Source organism: Cryptomeria japonica, chromosome 7 (assembly GCF_030272615.1).
Source record: "Cryptomeria japonica chromosome 7, Sugi_1.0, whole genome shotgun sequence".
NCBI lineage: Eukaryota > Viridiplantae > Streptophyta > Pinopsida > Cupressales > Cupressaceae > Cryptomeria > Cryptomeria japonica.
In genome coordinates, this window is record NC_081411.1 from 184360649 (window position 1) to 184381295 (window position 20647).

Here is a 20647-nt window from a genome sequence, read left to right on the forward strand (position 1 = left end):
CGAACACACTTCAAACACTTTTTATCCCTAAGGTCAAATGGCCAGTTGTGATAAATTTAGCCCACATCTTGATATTTCTTCGACTTTGGTACTACATACCTTATGAATCCCGCTGTGGCAGGTAAGGATGTGATATACTAAGTCTTGCACGAGCATAACAAATAGATGATCCCTATGATGGGGGAGTCACCACTTTTATCAAGCCACAAGTGACTTTTCAAAAAGCTATGTTTCTACTCAAGGAAATATGTATGGTGAGTATCTTGGGAGTAAAACCATCTATGCTCTTGCACTAAATTATATCTCAAATATCCTCAATCAATAGAATGGGTGGGGTACTATTTAAAGGTGTTTAGTCATGTTCGATGTTTTTGGACATAAGTTCATTCTACAGTGACTCACTTAAGAGCCTTGTAACTGGTGGTGGGGCTCATTTTTCCTTTCGGCTAGTTACACTGTAGGAACAGCTATACCCAAGGCTACAGCTTTCGCTCTCACCTGATTTCTATAGCAGCTCGAAGGATTTACCGCTCGAGGTCATTCCCAAGAGTATCGATCCCTTGGCAGGCCTCTCTTAAAAAGATAAAATTTTGAGTGTTACTAACACTTTTCTCTTGCACCTAGGACCACGAGAGCCAAGGGAGAGGATAGTGTGTGTTAGAGGTAGGACCACTCGACTGACTTTTTGCACAAGTGTGCTAAGCACGAAGTTCTTTTTAATCCATCATTGCAATGTGATCTAACTATTTGGAGATGTTGCTCCAACAATCATGGTGTTCTTTTTAATTTTCAAAGGCAATTGTTTGAGTAAACTAGTATTTGAAAATCCTGGTCAACTTAATGAAAAACACGTTTGCATGAAGTAAAATTGCTTTAAAAATGAAACAAGTTGATTGGGAAATTTTATTTGCACCAAAAATGGAAGTGTGGATTGTGAGTTTTATCTTGATGCAAGAAATAAAATTTGCCTTGTTGATTTTAAGCACCAAAACGAAGTTTGTTTCCTAACTTGCAAAAAAAATAAAGTTGTTTTTGTATAAGTTTGTGGTTCTTTTTACCTTGGAACAATGAAATTCTTTTTAAGAGCCCCAAACAAATGTGTGATTCTTTTTTAAAAGCCCAAATTTGAAATGTGAAGTTAATTTTAAACCAAAATAAAAAGTGAATTCATTTTTAAAACCAACTTCAAAAAACAAGTTAGTAAAAAATATAAATCTACTTTTTAATCTAATTTAAATCTGCACAAAAGAGAAAAATAGTTAGTAAAATCCACCTATTTGGTGGGCTTCTACAAGCCTAATTATTATTATTATTATTTTTTTTGGTTACAAGGTGATTTGTACAACGTTTTGTCACAATAGCGCTAGTCTGCATTTGAACAGAGGCACTATTTAACACAATCGCACTAAAAGAAAGGGAAAGACAGAGAAGGAAAAAGCACCGAAACAGGGTGAATAGCGCCAAAATAATGTCAAACGCACCAAAACAGTGTCAAAAGCGCAACCTGTGTGACATTTTCAACATTCAAACATGTTATTGGTTAAAAAAAAACAAAAAAGTTGATCTTTTTGGTGTTTGGATTCACGTCGGGTTCACCAAATGATGCTCTGCAAAAAGGATTAGAAAATCTGTTTGATGGCAACACACACAAGAGCACAAGAAACAAACGTTAGTGTTAGCAAAAAAAGATTATCCTAAACAGGCATATCAAGAGAGATATTAAGCATGAAATAGAAAGCATATAAACATAGAATAAAATAGCTAATCAAGATGCTCATAGTTGCTCCTCCCTTGTTCCTCTCCTCTCCAAGTCCCAAATGAGTATAGCTCTCAGCTTTTAGCACTAGCCATGGATGCCATATGGAGATTCAAGATGGTTGAATATGATAAGCAAATACTATGCAAGAGTAGATAGTGATGCCATGAAAAAGCTCTATGCTAATGCTAGTATAACAACAATACTCTAAATGCCTCCTTTTGCTTGAGGAGAAGGGTTCTATTTATAGAAGAAATTGGGAAATGAAGGGTTAAGATTGAATGGTTTAATCAAGGGCCAAGTTTGAAAGTTGGGGATCCATGTGCACAATTGGCACCAATAAAATGGTGACAAGTGTCAACATAGGATTGGGTTGAGAGAAGAGGTTGGAGGCATTAAAGGCCTGAGAAGACTTCATGGTTATCTAGAAGGTAAGGGTCAAGCCTAAGTTAGGATTACCCACTGGATTAGGAGTTAATGCAAGGATAAACCTTTGTGCAAATGATTAAGAGATAATCATGGTCAAAGCATTAATGGCCTGATGAGACCTTTGGGTTGGGTAGAGGTTGAGTCAAAACAAATGTTTTAACCATGTGGGAGGGTTTGAGGTAACCATTAATGGTTATTGGAGACTTTGGGGATTAAGTGGTTGAAGGTTGAAAGTCTTCAATGGTTATCAAAGACTTTGAGCCATTTAGTGGTTGAAGGTTGAAAGCCTTTAATGGTTATCAAAGACTTTGAGGGTTTGAGAAGTGACTTCCCTTTTGCTTAGGAATGTGACAAAGTTTAGAGAAGGGGTTAGGTTATTTAGAAGTGATTAGAAAATTCTAGAAGGGGTTTAGGCATGCAAGTGGATTTTGTAGGAAAATTCAAGTGGGAGAAATTTTGGTATTTTCAATTAAAATAAAATCATTTATTTCAATTAAATGGTGTAATTTGCATTTGGATAAATATTCAAATAAATATTAATTTATTTAAATGAGAAAAATGAAGATAAAACATTAAAATGCTTGAAGACATTGAGGGAAACCATTAAAGGCTTGAAGACTTTTAAGGAAAACCATTAAAGTCTTAAGAAGACTTTAAGGGAAGCCATCAAGTTTGAAGACTTTAAGGGAAACCATTAAAGGTTTCAAGTGGGTGAGGATAAATAGGATTTTAAATAAATAATTTATTTAAAATAATTGTGCAACTTGCTTTTGTAGGAAAATACAAGTGGGTGGAGGATAAAGGTGATTTTAAATAAATTATTTATTTAAAATAATTGTGCAACTTGCTTTTGTAGGAAAATGCAAGTGGGTAGAGAATAAAGGTGATTTAAATAAATGTTAATTTATTTAAATGTGAGAGGTGGGATTTTGGGGGATTTAAATAAATATTAATTTATTTAAATGTGAGAGAATATTTAATTAAATAAATATGATTTATTTATTTAATTAATGATCTGAATTTGGTTAAGTGAATTAAATCAAATAAATTGAATAATTTATTTAATTAATAGGAGAAGAGGGTTAAGATGAATTAATTAAATATTAATTTAATTAATTATTAATTGATGGTTAAATAATCAAATAAATACTAAGTATTCATTTAATTACTAAGTATTCATTTAATTAAGTGGACAGATTTATGTGACTACACTCCTTATATCTCTATCTTTTTAAAACTCCATGTTTACCATATATATATATATATATATATTTCTCTCCCTTTCTCTATAGATATCTCTATCTCTTCCTCTCTTTTTGTACCTCTCTATCCCCCTATCTTTCTATCTTTATCTCTCCATCTATTTTCCCTCTTTCTCTCTTGCTCTATCTTCATCTCTACCTCTATTTTTCTCTCTCCCCCTCTCTTTCTAAACATGTCTAGACCTCTATCCATACATCCTCTCTCTCTTTCTTTCCCTCTCTATCTCTTGATTTTTCCTCTCTCTCTCTCTCTCTCTCTCTCTCTCTCTCTCTCTATATATATATATATATATATATCTCTTTTACTCTTTATATGTATCTCTCCATATTTTTTCCATAATCTATCCTTCTATATGTATCAAGTTAAATCTCGCTATCTCTCTCTACCAATATTTGTCTTTCTCTATATCACTTCCTATCTCTATCTTTATCTTTCTATCTCCCCCCCTCTCTAGTTATTTTTCTTTTCCATCTCTATCAATTCCTTCTTCTATCTCTCTATTTATCTCTTCATATCTCTACCTTGCTCTCAATCTTCCTCTTTTCTTTCTTGATCTTCATCTTTACTTCTATCTCCATCTATATCTTCTTTTATAACTCTATCTATTTGCTCCCTCTCTCTCATTGTTTCCCCCTCCATCTCTCTATCCTCTAGGATGAAACTTTATTAGAATATAATATTTATGATTATACATTGTATTTTATTCTATTAATAATGATGTCGCTCGTGTAAACTATATATATGTTAAGAACAACTCATTACTTAGTGTAGTCACACAAATCTGTCCAGCTTAATTAAATGAATATTTTGTATTTATTTGATTAAAAATCCACTAACCATCAGTTAATTAAATTAATATTTAATTAATTCATCCCCAAACATTCTTCTATTAATTAAATAAATTATTCAATTTATTTTAATTAATTCATTAAAATCAAATTCCAATTAATTAAATAAATAAAATCAATTTATTTAATTAAAATCTCTTTTTCCTCTTTTAAATAAATTAAATTAACATTTATTTAAATCATTTTAAAAACCTCCCCCACTTGCATTTTCCTACAAATGCAACTTGCACACATTTATTGAAATAAATGAATTTTTATTTTAATAAAATCCTATTTTCCCTCACCCACCAAATCCACTTGCAAATCTAATCCTCTTCTAGATTCTTCTAATAGCTTCTAATTAGCCTAAACCATCTTCTAAACTTTGTCACATTCCTAAGCAAATGGAGTCACTTCTCAAAGCCTAAAAGTCTTTGATAACCATTAAAGGCTTTCAACCTTCAACCACTTAATTCCTCAAAGTCTTTGATAACCATTGAAGGCTTCCAACTTTCAACCACCAAATCCCCAAAGTCTCCAATAACCATTAATGGTTAATTCAAACTCTCCCACATGGTTAAAACATTTGTTTTGACTCAACCTCTACCCAACCCAAGGGTCTCATCAAGCCTTTAATGCTTTGACCATGATTATCTCTTAATCATTTGCACAAAGGTTTATCCTTGGATTAACTCTTAATCTAGTGGATAATCTTAATTTAGGCTTGACCCTTACCTTTTAGATAACCATGAGGTCTTTTCAGGCCTTTAATGCCTCCAACCTCTTCTCTCAACCCAATCCTGTATTGACACTTGTCACCATTTTATTGGTGCAAATTGTGCACATGGATCCCCAACTTTCAAGCTTGACCCTTGATTAAACCTTTCAATCCTGGCCATCCATTGCTCCATTTTTCCTATAAATAGAGCCCATTCCTTCATAATCCAGATCCTGAAAACTTGTATGCATTTAGGCTATAGACATTTTTAGAGAGCATTTAGCATAGCATAACTAAAATCTTGTCTTTCGGTAAAATCAATCATTTTAGCATCAATAGTATATTATTTAGCTTTTCATTTCACATTTAGAGCTATACTACAATCTCAATCCTCCATAAGCATCCATAGTGCAAAAAGCTGCTGAGAGCTACACTATTTTGGAACTTGGAGAGGAGAGGAACAAGGGAGAAGAAGTTAAGGTCATGCTAAGAGGCAGTTGGAGATGTCTCATAATCTTTGTTTTGTTTATTAGATATATTAGCATGCTTTTTAGTGTCTCTTTTGGTATGCCTTCATAGATTAGTTTTTGATTGACTAACACTAATCGTTTTTGTGTCTTTGGTGTTGTTTATCATTTGCTAACCTTGTGCCATTTAGGAGGGCATCACTTAGTGTTTTATTACATGATGACATCTCTTAGTGAGAGTAGCTTTGTTTGAAACAATGCTACTTCGAACATTGTCTCAAAGAAGGGCAAAATGTAAACACTTAAAATTGTCCCATTAGTAATATCACTAATAATTCTTCTATATTAATTAAATAATATTTAATTATTTCAATTTTAATCTAATTTCATTCTTCTAAGTCAATAATATCATTTTCCATCATAAGATATAATTATTCAATTTCTTTCTTAATCATCTAATCATTTAATCATTCTTCTTCAAAAATTAATTAAATAATTTTATTATTTAATTAATTATGATTATTTACCTTAATTAAATAATTTTATTATTTAATTAAGTTCAATTTCTATTTTCCCATAATTAAATAATTTATTTAAATTATTTAATTACGTAATTATGTCCCCCAAATGATTTTATTTTTATAAATTTATCTAACTTAATTTCCCATCATTTTGAATAATTCAAATCTCCCCAAATTCAAATTTCTTCCAATTAATTTGATTTATTGTAAATTTACGTGTTGTTTAACATTTTCGAAAACCAAAATGCAAATTAAATTACATTTCATGGTAATTTCCTACAACACATGCCAAAAATCTATCTGCCACTAACATCTAGTCAACTCTCAATCAACCTTTTTTGACTAATCGGGTAACTATCAATCACCTTGTTTTTACTGATAAACCAATTTAGTTAACAACTTAATCAATTTAGTCATCTAGTCAATCAATCCAGTTAACTAACCAATAAAATTTACTGACTAATCAATCAATTATGTTCAACTCCCAATCAAACTAGTTATCTCTTCAATCAAGATAGTTGATCTATCAATCAAACTTAGTCAGCATGAACAATTCTCTTCCACCAACATGTCACATAAAATATCAACAATTGATAGATTCAGTTCTCAATCACATCTCAACCATCCAATCAGACTCTCTAGAATATATAAATTGAACATCATTTTCCTTTTTTGAAGAATCACTATCTTCAAATTCTTGTGTCATCATATTGTTGGTCTTTCACAACACAACTCTGAGAGCAATCATACCAACATATCACAAGAAGCAGGAGAGAAATGGAAGTGACATGGATAGATTCAACACGAGGTTTTTGATGCATTAATTTATTTTTTTTGTTGAATTCTTATAGCATACTTTCATTGATGTTATAGATTTGATTAATTAAATTGGTCTTGGTGGTTTCTCGTTAATCTAATTATAATAATGGTGAATTTACATGTACATAATAAGTTATAATTAATATTACATAAATATAATTAAAATAATAAATCTTAAACTAATAATTAATAATTAAGTTTAAGATTATTTTTATTATTATAATTATAATTATAATTACATGAATTTTTAGTTATATTAAGATTATGTTTTTAAGAAAAATATATATTTTCACTATATTATTTATATTATAATATAACTATTACTATTATTTTATTGAAGTGAGAGTCATAGTTAATATTACATAAACATAATTAAAAAAATAGAATTTTAAAATAATAATAATTATGAATTACAACAAATAATTTTATTACAATACTATGAAGAAGAATTATCCGCGTAGAACTTCTCACTTATATTTTGAAAAATAAAACATTATTAAAAACTATATATTTATTTTCAAAAATAACTTTATTTGTAATATTATAAACAAAAAATAGAAAACTATTTAAAATAAATAGTTATTTTAAAATATAAAATATTTAGAAAACCTAAAAATTTTATAAATTTTTAAACCAATAATATTTTTTACATTATAAATTCAAAAATATAAATCTCAAAATTTCAAAAATATAAATCTCAAATTTATAATAAAAATAATAATAATCTCTTCTGATATGTGTAAAACACTCCCTAATAAATAAATAAATAAGATGCTCCAAGAAAGATCCTTCCATTTCATGTCAAATATTTTACACTGAAGGGGTATCTTATATTTTACATTATAAGTTCAAAGATACGTCGAAGGCATATCTTATATGAGATGCACCTCCTATATTTCAAAATCAATGGCAAAAATGGATTAAAAAAGGATGTAAGATGATGCAATAGATCCTGATCGTTCATCATTTTCGATTTACTTTTCGGTTGAAGTAATAGAAATACATCTCCTTTTTAATCCTCTTCAATTTTTACCTCTTCTTGCTTCAATCCTACAAGGAAAAACACACATTCCATTTTAATCCCTCTCCTCATGAATGGAAATTTTCCACAAGCAAAACAGAGAATCGTTTTTCAATCAAGAATTAAAAAATACCAGGAAGGTCGGCCTTGAGAACGTGTGCATCAGGGTTTCCTTCTAATTGATCTGTGTATTTGCTACAGTCGTTGCATCCCTTGCAAAATCTGTGGAGGAACTTGCTACATCCCTGAAAATTGAGGAATCGAAAACCTGAAAATGATCCCACACGTCCACTAAAAATGGATCGTACACAACAAAGGACCTCCTACCCCAAAGACTTGGAATAAGAGACATTTGTTAGCGCTTCACAATAAAAGCTTTGCAAATCAAAATTTGTGCTTAAAATATTCTAATGCTAGGGCAATTCCAGATTGCTCATATATATAATGCTAATAGGTTGCAATCATACGAAGGCTGTGGCAAAGGTCAAGTAGTTCCAGATGTTCCCGAAGCCACTAGAGTCTTCTAGCGGTTATGGCAACCACATTGTCTCATGGAAAGCAATGATTGTAGGATACACACAAAACAACATGTTGAAAAGGCCTTCAAAAATTTAAGCAAATGCAATTGGTAGACCTTGTAAACCCAGTCTCGCTAACTTTTTCCAGTATCCTTCCACGTTGTGCAAAAATGGGTGCTTTAGAACTAGGAATGGATATCCATAAAACCATAATCCAATGTGGACTCTCATCGGATGTCATCCTTGCAAATGCCATGGTAGAAATGTAAGCAAAATGTGGAAGCCTACAAAAGGCGCTAGAATTGTTTGACAAAATGTCTCAAAAAGAAGTAGTCTCATGGAATGCGATGATTTCATGATGTGCACAAAGTTAATTCTTTGGAAATGCCTTAGAATCTTGTAAACAATTGACAGGTGTAAAGCCATCTTCAATTTCAAGATCAGATTCTCTAGAAATGTCTTCTGCCATTTCCAATTTCCATTTCCTCCATGTCGGCTTGCAAGATCAAAGACAATTTGCCTCTCTCCACAATGACTTCTTTATAACTGTACAAGAAACAAGTCCCTGACTCCTCCACACCAATAATGATGCAGAAGACCTATCTAATGTCGATCTCGAAACACCTCGTCGTGTCCTTCATATTAAGATCTAATTTTCATTTATTATAAACAGATTGAAGCAACCATTGTAGGAAGATTGGTTTGGGTTTGGCCCATCTTTTGAAACAATGCCATCCAAAAATACACTGAAAATAGATAGTCCAGGTTAGAAGATTCTGTAATAGATAGTCCTAGCCTAAAAGAACTCTGCAATAGATGGGTGCCAAACAAAAGAAATTCCAATCAAACTTTTAGATAAATTATTGTGCCATAATGAAGTAGTCAAATGCCACTGTTTTAGAGAGAATTGAATGGATATTTGCGGTTAGAACATTTCAAAAACAATAATAATTTACACAAAAGTGTAAGATGGGGTGTGAAAATTTTGTTTTCCATTCCAACACAATTCCATTGAAAAACAGAGAACTTGGAAACTTTATTTCAACTCAATTAAAATCTTCATGTATATCATCTTAAGAGAGAGAAGGCTTCCAAAAAATGTATAAACTAGTAAGCAAAATCAACTTGCTTTACAATCATGTTTTAACGCTACAACAGTAATCTTAGAAGGATATTCATAGAGCAGTTCAAAAAGACAAATTTGGCGTAACTGCGAGCATATGCACTTAAAATTAGATCCTGCAGAGCAGTTTGCTTAAAAAATTTGACTGAACTGATGCTAAACACCATTTAATTTCATGAACTGAGAGGTATTAGTGTATCTAAATGCTTTGTCATTGTGAAATTAGGGAATGAACTTGCTTGACACATATGTGCTATTTCTAGAATATCTCCCTCTGATGTGTGTCTACCTATTAATAAATAGATTCACCCGCCCCCGATTCCTCCCTACTATCTTTTGCTGAAAGCATTCTTTATTTGAAATGGATCGATTGATTTTTCAAATCAAGGGTCCATATTTCATTAAGGGGCATGCAAGACTATTGCAACGTCCACAACCATCCGATCATTTATCTTGGAATTTTGTATTTTGTCGTTCACGATTTTTTCCCTACCATTTGTTCACCCGTTGACTATCACTATTTTTCCCTTCTCTTCAAGTATATTTGTACGATGGGTAGTCTTCGCTATAGCTTAGGTAAATGCATATGAGATTGGGAGATTATTTAAGCAAAAGGAGACCACTTTAAACTCATAGCCTCTATTTTAAAAGTTAAGTTTAACCAAACAAAACAACAAAGGGCATGTTTCCATGCGACTGCTTAGCTTATTTTGGTTAGCAATAGCTGCTCAATTTTTTTAGGAAATATTTGTGGAGCTAGTGGCCCCATGAGTATATTTTTTTGCTAATTTTTAAGCAACATCTTAAAATTGGTATTAATAATATTAATAATAATTTGTACACAAGAAAAAATAGAAATAAAATATTAAAAAAAAAAGAGGGAAACAAATTTGTGAAGCCACGTGACATTTTTGGCAATAAACAGTTGCTGCTTATTTCGAGCCCCCCTATTTTCCCACATCTTAGGGCATGTTCCCATGCGGCTACTTAGCTTATTTTGGCTAGCAGCCGCTGCTTAATATTTTTAGGGATTATTTGTGAAGCAGTTGACCTCATGGATATTTATCTTTGCTGTTTATTTTTAAGCAAAACATCTTAAATTTGTATTAATAACATTAATACTAATTTGTGCACTTAAAATTTGGAAAAAAAAAAGAAATAAAATCTTAAAAAAAAGAGGGAAAGAAAATTGTGGAGCTATGTGACATTTTTGTTAATAAGCAACCACTTATTTCCAGCCCCCCCTTTTGTTCCATAGCTTATTTCTAATTCCTAAACAATAGTTGCTCCACCAAAATAGGGAAAAATTCTTAATTATACATTTTTTTACAATTATTAAGTTGCATGGGAACACTTATTTGCTTAAATTTAAGCAGAAAATAGAGTTAAGCAGCCACATGGGAACATGATGTTATTTTCAATTCCTAAATAGTAGTTGCTCCACTAAAATAGCAAAAGATTCTAAATTATCCTTTCCCAACAATTTTAAATTTGCATGGGAATACTCGAGCAGCTTAAAATTAAGCAGAAAATGGACTTAAGCAGCCGCATGGGAAGATGAAGTAATAGCTCTTTTTTCGATGTACCTTAATATTATAAAATATTATTTCAAAAGGATTCTTTCTTAAAGATATTTTTAAAAATATTTTGTGGTGTATTCTATTATCTTTTATATCAATTATTTTATTATATATTTAGTTTAAAGAAAATTTATATTATAATTATATATTTAAAAATATTTATGATTTAACTATTTTTTCAATATACATATTATATAAGATATAATTAATATATTAAATATTTATATTTATCTTATTTAAATTAATGTATAAGAAATCCAATATTTTGACTAATCTTTTAGAGAGATGAAATGATAAGGGTGAAAGGTGATAAATTAGGTAGGAGGCAGGAGGGAGGGACCAAAAACTGTTACTTACCCTAAATAATATAAGCCATTAAAACTTAATTGTCCAAACACTAGTCAAGTGTCATGCCCAAGCTTTTGGGCACAAACGGAATAATTTTTTTTTTTTTTAAATATACTTAACCTAGTACGACTAACTTAATAAAACAATGCAACTCATTTGTTCTTAACTATGTTTTGAGTGAATCAAACAACTAAGCCAATTGGCAAAATAAAACATATTAGTTACAAGCGGATTAAAAATCTCTAACAAAATAAATATTGTCTTCCATTAATACATAATTAAAATCTCAAACTTAACAATTAATCTCAAATTTAAATGATCAATATTTATCTTATAGTTCTTTAATTACCTAGGATCTAATAAATTGTCCTAGTCATTAGATTAAACAAACCTATTAGATAAAATTTTCATAAAATAAAATACCTTATAAATTCAAAATTTAAAAGGGCCAACTTGACCCTACATATTTCATTTTGTTTTCCCAAGGGTTTATCCTACCCAAGAGTTTTAAATTCTTCTTATTAAAATGCTTCTACAATCATTTAATAATTTAAAAGTGCATTAATTAATTTACAAGTAACCATTTGGATTCCATATAAATATAAAATTTAATTACATATATATATTTATAAGAATATATATATATATATATATATATATATATATATATATATATATATATATATATATATATATATATATATATTCCAAGAGGAAAAGGGGGGGTTTTTTTTTTCTTTATTTTATTTATTTACTTATAAAAGAATTCAACCAATGTCACAAACTATCCCTAATTTTTTTAAACACCCACCCCACACATAATTTTATTTAAAACTTATGTGTGTTTGCCCTAACCCGAAACTAGGGTTAGGGCTTGTGTGTTATAACATACACACATTTTTTTTTTTTCTTTATCTATTAGCATTTTTCCCTAACCCGAAAATTGGGTTAGGGCTTATGAGTGTGTATGTGTGTGTGCAGGTGCGGCCGCGGTGGCCTGAGCTTTAAAACTCGGCGGAGCTGAAAGAGAAATGGCAGAGGGATCCGAGCCGGGGTTTTTCGCGGGAGTGGGAGGAGGCGGTGGGGGGGGTTTCCCCCGGGCGTTACTGTGCTTACCCACAGTGCGGCTGAGTACCGTCCACTGTGGATAAACACAGTGGCAGTCGGGAGCCACCACCACTGTGGTTGCCCACAGTGGGGGACTCGGTGCCGTCCATTGTGGTTTCCCATAGTGGCGGTCCCAAGCCGTCCACTGTAAACAACCACAGTGGAGGCACAATTGCGCCGTCCACTGTGTTCACAGGGGTTCGGTTTCACCGAAATCATGGTGATATTTTTTTGTTATTTATTTATTTATTTATATTAGTTTTATAATATGGTAAAAAAACACACATATATATATATATATATATATATATATATATATATATATATATATATATATATATATATATATATATATATATATATATAATTCAGGTCTATGAAAAAAAGAATTATTACATGTTAAACTGTCAATCAAAAAAAAAGGAACATGTAAATACAACACTATTTTTTTTTTTTTTAAACAGATTTTCAAAATAACATTTAAAGGAATTGTTTAAACTATTAAGAAGCATTAAAATTAAGAAATCAAACTTGATTGTTCTTACATTTAAGGTTTCTAAGTTTACATGGCAATTTTTTAGGTTCATCAATAAATAGATGAGAAGCTTCAATCTCTCTATCTCCATCTCTTTATATATCACTTATTATCTCTATCTTCCTCTTTCTATACCTATCTCTCTCACTCTCCCCCCTACTTTTTATCCCTATGTCTCTCTCCTTATTACAACATAACATAAGCCTATTGATAATGAATCTATATGATTTTTATGATTTAGAGGTTTTGTTTCAATCATGTTTGAATCCCTTTACTTGTCCATTGATACCTTTGTTGTACAAACAACATCATTTACTAAATGATCTATCAATTGACTTTATGTACTCTACAAAGATATGCGAAATAATACCAATTTTGTTAGCCGGCCTCTCAGGTGCAATTGCTAGGCCTAGTTTTAATTTACAATGTCCGTTCTTGGTTAAAAAACAAAGGTCCGCGCTGTCAAATCGAGGTTCTTGTTTAAAATACAAACGTCCGCGCTGTCAAATCAAGAAAAGAGGGAAAAAGTTCAGAAAACAAATTAAACGAAAATACACATTTGAAGTCCGCAAGGTGGAAAAAAATTTAAAGAAAACAAATCAAACGGAAAAACCATGTCCCGCACCGAAGAAGAATTCAGTGAGAAGATCCATGACTCTTTGCTTTGTAATTCCTGAAGCTTCCAAAGGCTCGGAAGACGTGCACGATGAAGAAGACTACCTGTACACTCATGGCATTGTTGAACTGGACTCGCTTTCGGCTTTGATGATCATGTGCACGGTTAGATTATTATCATTTTTCTCTCTGTTTTGTAGATTAAAACTTTCAAGCTCTTTTGAAAAATTGCGGTTGTTAAATAAGCATAGTACATATTTTCCAAATTTCTGCAACATGCTTTGACATGCATTTTCAACGAATCCATTTTGTGCATAAATCATGGCAGTCGAAAAGAACACATTTCTTTGAGGGATTCTGTCAAACATTTCGCATGCCTTCGCTATGCTTTTACATTTTGCAGTCATGTCTACCAGGGCAGTAGTAACCATAACATCTAACATAGATTCCCCTTTTATTATGCTTTGATGAATGTCCAGGCATTGTTTTTCCTTTCATTATGCTTTGATGAATGTCCACGCATTGTTTTCCCTTTCATTATGCTTTGATGAATGTCCATACCCTGTTCCAAAGCTCCGAATTTGGCACAAGCAGGAAGGATGCTTGGAAACGTTGTTGAGTCCGGCTCTACACCTGCTAAATTGAATTTGTTTGAATGCTTTTAAATTCTTTTCAACAAATTTTTTTTCTACATTTCCTGCAATCATTGCAGTTCAGGAGGACATATATCTTTGAGGCATTTAGTCAAATAGTTCACGTGTCTATTTGCAGACAAGTCAAATGCATTTTATTTTCTAAAACCTTTCAACCTATCATCCCCAAGTTTCTGGGTCAGTGACGGCAGGGGATGGAGATGCATCTCTGAGATAGGATTTTTTGTTTGAAGACAGTTATTGAATTGTTTTTTTTTTTAATTGAAAAGAATTTCAAACATTCATACAATAATATTGGTAGGTTTTTAATATAGATATTAGAACATCCTTATGAACATGGTAATTGAATATGGATTATGGTGTTCGTTTTATATATCGGTGTGTATTCAGATATGGGGTTTAATATTCAAGCCTTCAAAACTGCATGTTCTGCTGTCAAATTCTGTCAAACTTATTAGCAAAGAAGAATTCTTAAGTAAAAAGATAACTGATTATATTTCAATTGACCTCAAAAGGGATAAAGATGGATTTGTTCGGTGAGTTCTCCTTGACATATTTTTGTATTATGAAAATGGCATTTTCTATTGAATATGATTTAATTCTTATTCAGCAGTGCAATGACTATTGTTAGAAATTAGTGTTTAACATATGTTATTGAATAATAAATAATAACATAAATGATTATGTAGAGATAAGTTTCTAGGTAGTTGTTAGGTGGTTCAAAATGTGTTAAAATGAATGATTGAATTGTTTGTTTGATCTTTTGCTCTTTGTTTCTTTATTTCATTATGACATCAGAGAAGATGTCCCATGAAACCTCTTTGACCTTCCATTCATTCATCTTTCCTCCAAAGTGGTGGATACAACAACCAAACAATGTAGACTATGTGCAACAATAATTGATGTCCATCCACTATTCTCGCATTTAGTCGACAAAGGTATAGTGCAAACCATGCAAAAATCTGTAACATCCATCATCCATTTGCATTTCTATTTCTTTCTATTGTATTCATTATTTTCACAGTTTTCACTTCATTCTGTTCACGTTCATATTCAATATATATATTCGTGATAAAAGAATTGAAGGATGCCTCCATGAAAATGAAAGGCTTTTATGGTGGTTTTAGGTGGTTGAGAAAGAGATGTCTGCATTGTTCTTTGTATGAATATTATTTGCAGATCTGAATTTGGTGTTGTTTATTTTCCAAGGAGGCAATTATTTTTGTCACCGAGTTTTGTATTCATTGTTTGTCAAAGTTTTTGGTTCGGAATAGGACAAGTGCAGCCACCCAAGAAGGATCTACACCATCTATGTCTTTATATACATACTAATATTTTCCATGGAAGATGAGCCCAAGCAGTGGCGTGATAAGAAGAGGCATTTAAGTTATTTCTAGCCATTATCATTATCAGTTCCAGCTATAACATTGCTCTATTCTTCGACATTTATATTAGTTTGGACAATTATGCAACTGAGTTTGCAAATACAGAGTGGCATTCATACAAGGTGCTTTGAAATACCTTCAACATTGGACGCTATCAGCGAAGAGCAATAGAAAATGGATCTGAAAAAAGGTGAAGAAGATTCGATGGTAGTCAGGTTGCATTGTGATGGATTTTATTCCCAAATAAAACAGAAATCAATGTTTCGATATCAGTTCTTGGAGTTAAATTCTCAATAAAACACAAAATGTAGAATGTACAGAACTGTTGCTCTGTTTGTCAAACAGTTGGCAATATAAATAAGACACAAAACACAGAGATGGCTGGAGATAAATTACACTTTTCTAATAATCATAAAATGATATTTACAAAGTACTTCATACTTAGATTTCAATCAAAACATGTATAGCAATCTGGAGCTGCAATTGATCACTAACTCCTAAAACTATCTGGAGCTGTGCTGAACTCTTTGTTGTTCTGTTTGTCTGGAGTTACATGCTGATTCCTTCTTTCATCTGGAGCCGGCTACTGTTGCACTGCACTCTCTGTTCTTCATTCACTAAATTTGTTGCTGTTGCAACAATCCTCTCTTAGAACTGTTGTTCAGAAAATTTTAACTATTTGTTGCAACAACATTCTCCTTTTTGTCTTTTGCCGTCCTTAACAGAAAACTTACCTCTTATTTTCAAAATTTAGATTCAAACTTACCTACCTTCGTTAACTTCTTAACTTCTCTGCCAAATATGTTGAACAGCGCCGCCTTTGTGAGGTAGTTGCTGATGGGCTCAGGGACAATGAACTTTTAATATGGTGGTCGAGGAAACGTAGAGTTAGGGGAGATCCCCTATATATGTAGGACAAAATATTATGGTTGCTATCTTGGTCGAGGTGTAGCATATGTGTAAAGAGCAGATTGTTGTTTGCGTTACAATCGGAGTTATTTAAGCAATGATCAAGATCAATAATAAGGCCTCTTGTGATAGCAGACTGCATGGAGTGAAACCAATATAGGATAATGGAGATAATCATAATGGTCGATAAGTGAGTCCTGCATGATCTGGGAAAGATTGGTCATCTAAACAAAAAGAGATGGTTGGAAATGTTAAGAAAGGCAAAGACAATCTGACAATGGAATAATTTCCAAGTGATGAACAATGATTAAACAACTACTTTATACATTGAGAAGTAAAAAAATGTTGATGCAACTTCGGAATGGCAAAGACATTCACTGATATTAATATTTGCTGACAAAAAATACAGTCAGCATGATAAGTATTCAAAGTCATCAGGATGGAAGAATGAGTTTGGATTCAAGGAGATTCGAATTTTTTTATTAAAAAGGGGCAAACTTTCATCAGTAACTTAGACAATACATGCTCGCCCTGAGTGCAATTAGGATAAAATTGTTATCTTTATTAGTAAATGTTAGTTATTTTCCTGGTTAGTTGTAAGTTGGTTTTGGGTAGTGTAAAAGGCGGAAATAGGGTTTACAAGTTTATGCATGCAAATTAAAAATCAATTCTATTTTCAGTAATTATTTTTGGAAGGTGAATGAAATCAATTGGCTCAACCTAGAATTTGATGGGAAAGGGGCTGAGCATAAGATGAATTTAGTACTCCTTGAGTTGAGTTGAAAATGATCAATTGAAATGAGGTAAATTGAATGCAATAACTAGGGTTGATAATGCATAATTGACAATGATAAACATGCACAAGCAGTTTCAGAATAGATATGCAGTCATGAAGCATAGATATGGAAATGGGAAGCTAAGAGGAACCCGTGGTTGAAATCTGGAATAAAAAATCTGGTTTAGATATGCTAGGTGTTCTTGTCCTAAATTGTCAAACATAGAAAAGTGAAATAGTTGTAAAATCAGGGTGTCATTTTGAGTATCTCCCTGAAAATTCGTCAAAAAAGCATCAGACACTAATGCTAGGTGAACTTAACCCAGTGGTTTAACTTCTACAAAATCAAGTTCTATGCGCCTTTGTTTGCTCTTCAAATCCATAATTGTTGTCTTAAGATCTTGTCACCTACAAACACAAAAAGGAAAAATGTTGTTGGGTTGATAGGGGTTCGCCTAGGTCAAACCTTGGGTTTGGAATTAACCCTATAATGAATTAAAATAAAATGGAAAGCATGCCTTGATAAGGTAGAAGCTAGATCTAAAATTGAAATGCTGAATTGGAATGTTATACCTTTATGAATCTTGCTTTGAAGTCTTCATGAAAAGGTTGTTGTTGTCATGTAGGAATGTATGGATTTCTTCATAAGAACTTGATCATAGATGCTATCTTGAATGCTTGAAATATGAATACTTGACTTCTCCTTCACTACTCTAATAATGCTTAATTACTTGCTCACTTGAATTCAAAAAGTCTAATTGAAAACTTGTGGAGGGATAATTGAGAGGTGTTTCAAATGAGGGGGTAAGACTTTCATTTATACCTCACCCCACAAAATGTGTTTTAAATTACAAAGAAGGCCGGCATGGGAAATATATTCCTACCCAAATTTTACGACCATTAAAGGGTCCAAAATTGGGCTCGTTTACTCCAGACAAGGGTGCTAGGCACCTCTAACCAGGAGGTCAAGGGTGTTAGGTGCCCACGACTAGTCCATTAGGGCTAAATCAAAGACCAAAGAGTGGAGAAGAAAATGAGGATTGAAGATATGATGTTGATGTGAGCATAATTGAGCAAAATCAGGGCATGGAAGGAGGAAACTCCAAAGTGAGTCCCAAGTGAGTGTAAAATTATATAAGGATAAATTTACAATGCCACATTTAGTCCCCACTTTACTAGGATTATGAACCTACGCTCATAAGCTTGCTAAAGGACACAATAACATTGAAAAAACTTTCATCAAGATATTAAAAATGTAAGAAACAGGTGAAGCCTTAGGGGATTTAATCAATCTAATATCAAGATAAAAAGAGCAACACATGAAGAAAATAGAGAAAAAAGGGGATATGACTTTCCTAGCTTAGTAAGGCTATGCTTACTATGAGTCATGTTGGGAAAGAAAAAATTGAACTACAAAATTGGTGTATGAAGACTACAAAACAAATTCTTAGTTTGCAAAGTAATCTAAATAAAGATCGATTTCAAAATGGGGGCTGCAACGCACACCAAACATGTCATGGTGTGTGATTGAAGTGTACAAACCAATCCTTGTGGTGTGAAAGTGTAGCAAAGAGCAAAGTGTATGCCTCCAATGTTAAAGTGATTGCATACATCTTACCAAGAGCAATTTCTCTTAAGTAGCATGCATACATCCAAAAGACAAGCACACAACAACAGTGAAATGCCCTCAAGCAAAGACAAATCAAAGGTGATGGAGCATAAGACAAAAAGAGAGCACATAAGGGACCCACTAACTAGGATCAGTATACACATCAAACAAATCATGTATATCAACTATGATTGTAATAAATTGACCTCATCCTCCAAAGGTAGTGGAACTACAAGCACAATGGAAGAAGAGCACATATGATGAACAATAGTCTTTTTGGCCAATCAACATGAAAGAGATTAGAAAGAGAGATCTCAATGCTTTGCATCATCTCCAATTAGACAACACAAAGGCACATTTACAACAGAGCATGACTATGACATATAGAGGAATTGAGATAGAAATAGAATAATCTCACAACAAGTTCGGTTGCTTTGTTACCTTGCACCAACAAAGCAACAAAGGTCATCCAAAGAGAGCTTAACATAACACAAAGACACATCAAGAATCACATCACAAGGGAACCATATCACATGCAAGAAAACACACAAAAGAGTCCATTGTACAATTGGGGCTAATCTAGCAAATCACCCCCTACCAATCTTGTTTAACATCATTTAGGGATGTTGGACAGGATGCAAGATGAGCCACAACAAGCATGTTAGATGCAGCTACTACAAGTTCCAAACGATGACCATGCTCTAATGATAAATCACTTTATTTTTCACTAGAAACTAGGATTAATGCTTTTGAAAATTGCGAAGATAGCTCATGATTAATTTCAATAATATCATTACATATCATTAGTATCCGTATTATTACCATCAACATCATCATCCAAATTAACCACAATAAGATCTTTAATGCACAAAAGAGATGAAGCAGACACACATTTTGCATAGATAACTTTTAATTTTTGACATGGTTGATTAAGATAAAACTCCTCTTTAGGGTCAAGTGAAGGTTGGGAAAATGGAACCAAGTCAACATTCAATGGCTTAGGGGAGGAAACGGTTTGAGAAGCAAGCTCATGAGCCTTAGCATAGCATCTTCGTCGATGGTCTTTCACACTACGATTTCTCCTGGTTCAACTCGAAACTTGTGAATGTTAGGAATCAATCAATGTAGGCTTCTTTTCTTCCTTTTTAGGAGGAACAAAAGAAACCTCACTAGGTTGAGAGATATATGATGTTGGGCGCTTTTCTCTATAAGACATAGGAGGTGGAATTGTATCATATATAGGAGAAATAGGACAAGTAGGAAGGATTCTAGGTCTGAAATTTGAAGGAGGAATATCCAACGGTGAAGAACCCTTAGGTTTACTTTCATGTTTGAATTTTTGGTAAGATAGGAAAAGGACATCTTCTTAGGGCTGCAAAGGTTCAAGTTTTTAAGGTTAAAATCAATCAAGGGTGAACTTTCCACATCTTGTTAAGGTTTGATAAAGATTCTGATTGATCCTGATATTACACCCATTGTGATGGAAATTTAAACATTTATGGATGGTAGTAGGGCTAGCTTTCATGGTATTGATCCAAGGGTGTCCCAACTTCACACAAAATTGGTCTGAGGTAGGGTTAATAGCAAAGGTATCATCTAAGCACTTGGTACCAACCTCAACAAGAAGAGTGATGGAACCTATAGTGGGACAAGTGAAACCATTATGCAC

General features: G+C 32.5%; 1 long non-coding RNA gene across 1 annotated transcript in view; it reads left to right on the forward strand.

Annotated features, from left to right (window-relative positions):
* Positions 1-13510: 13510 nt before the first annotated feature.
* Positions 13511-20647, forward strand: part of LOC131857148 (uncharacterized) — a 31293-nt gene continuing 24156 nt past the window's right edge. Inside the window, exon 1 of the long non-coding RNA XR_009358569.1 lies at positions 13511-13812. This is a non-coding gene — a long non-coding RNA (uncharacterized LOC131857148). The remainder of the gene's footprint in view (positions 13813-20647) is intronic.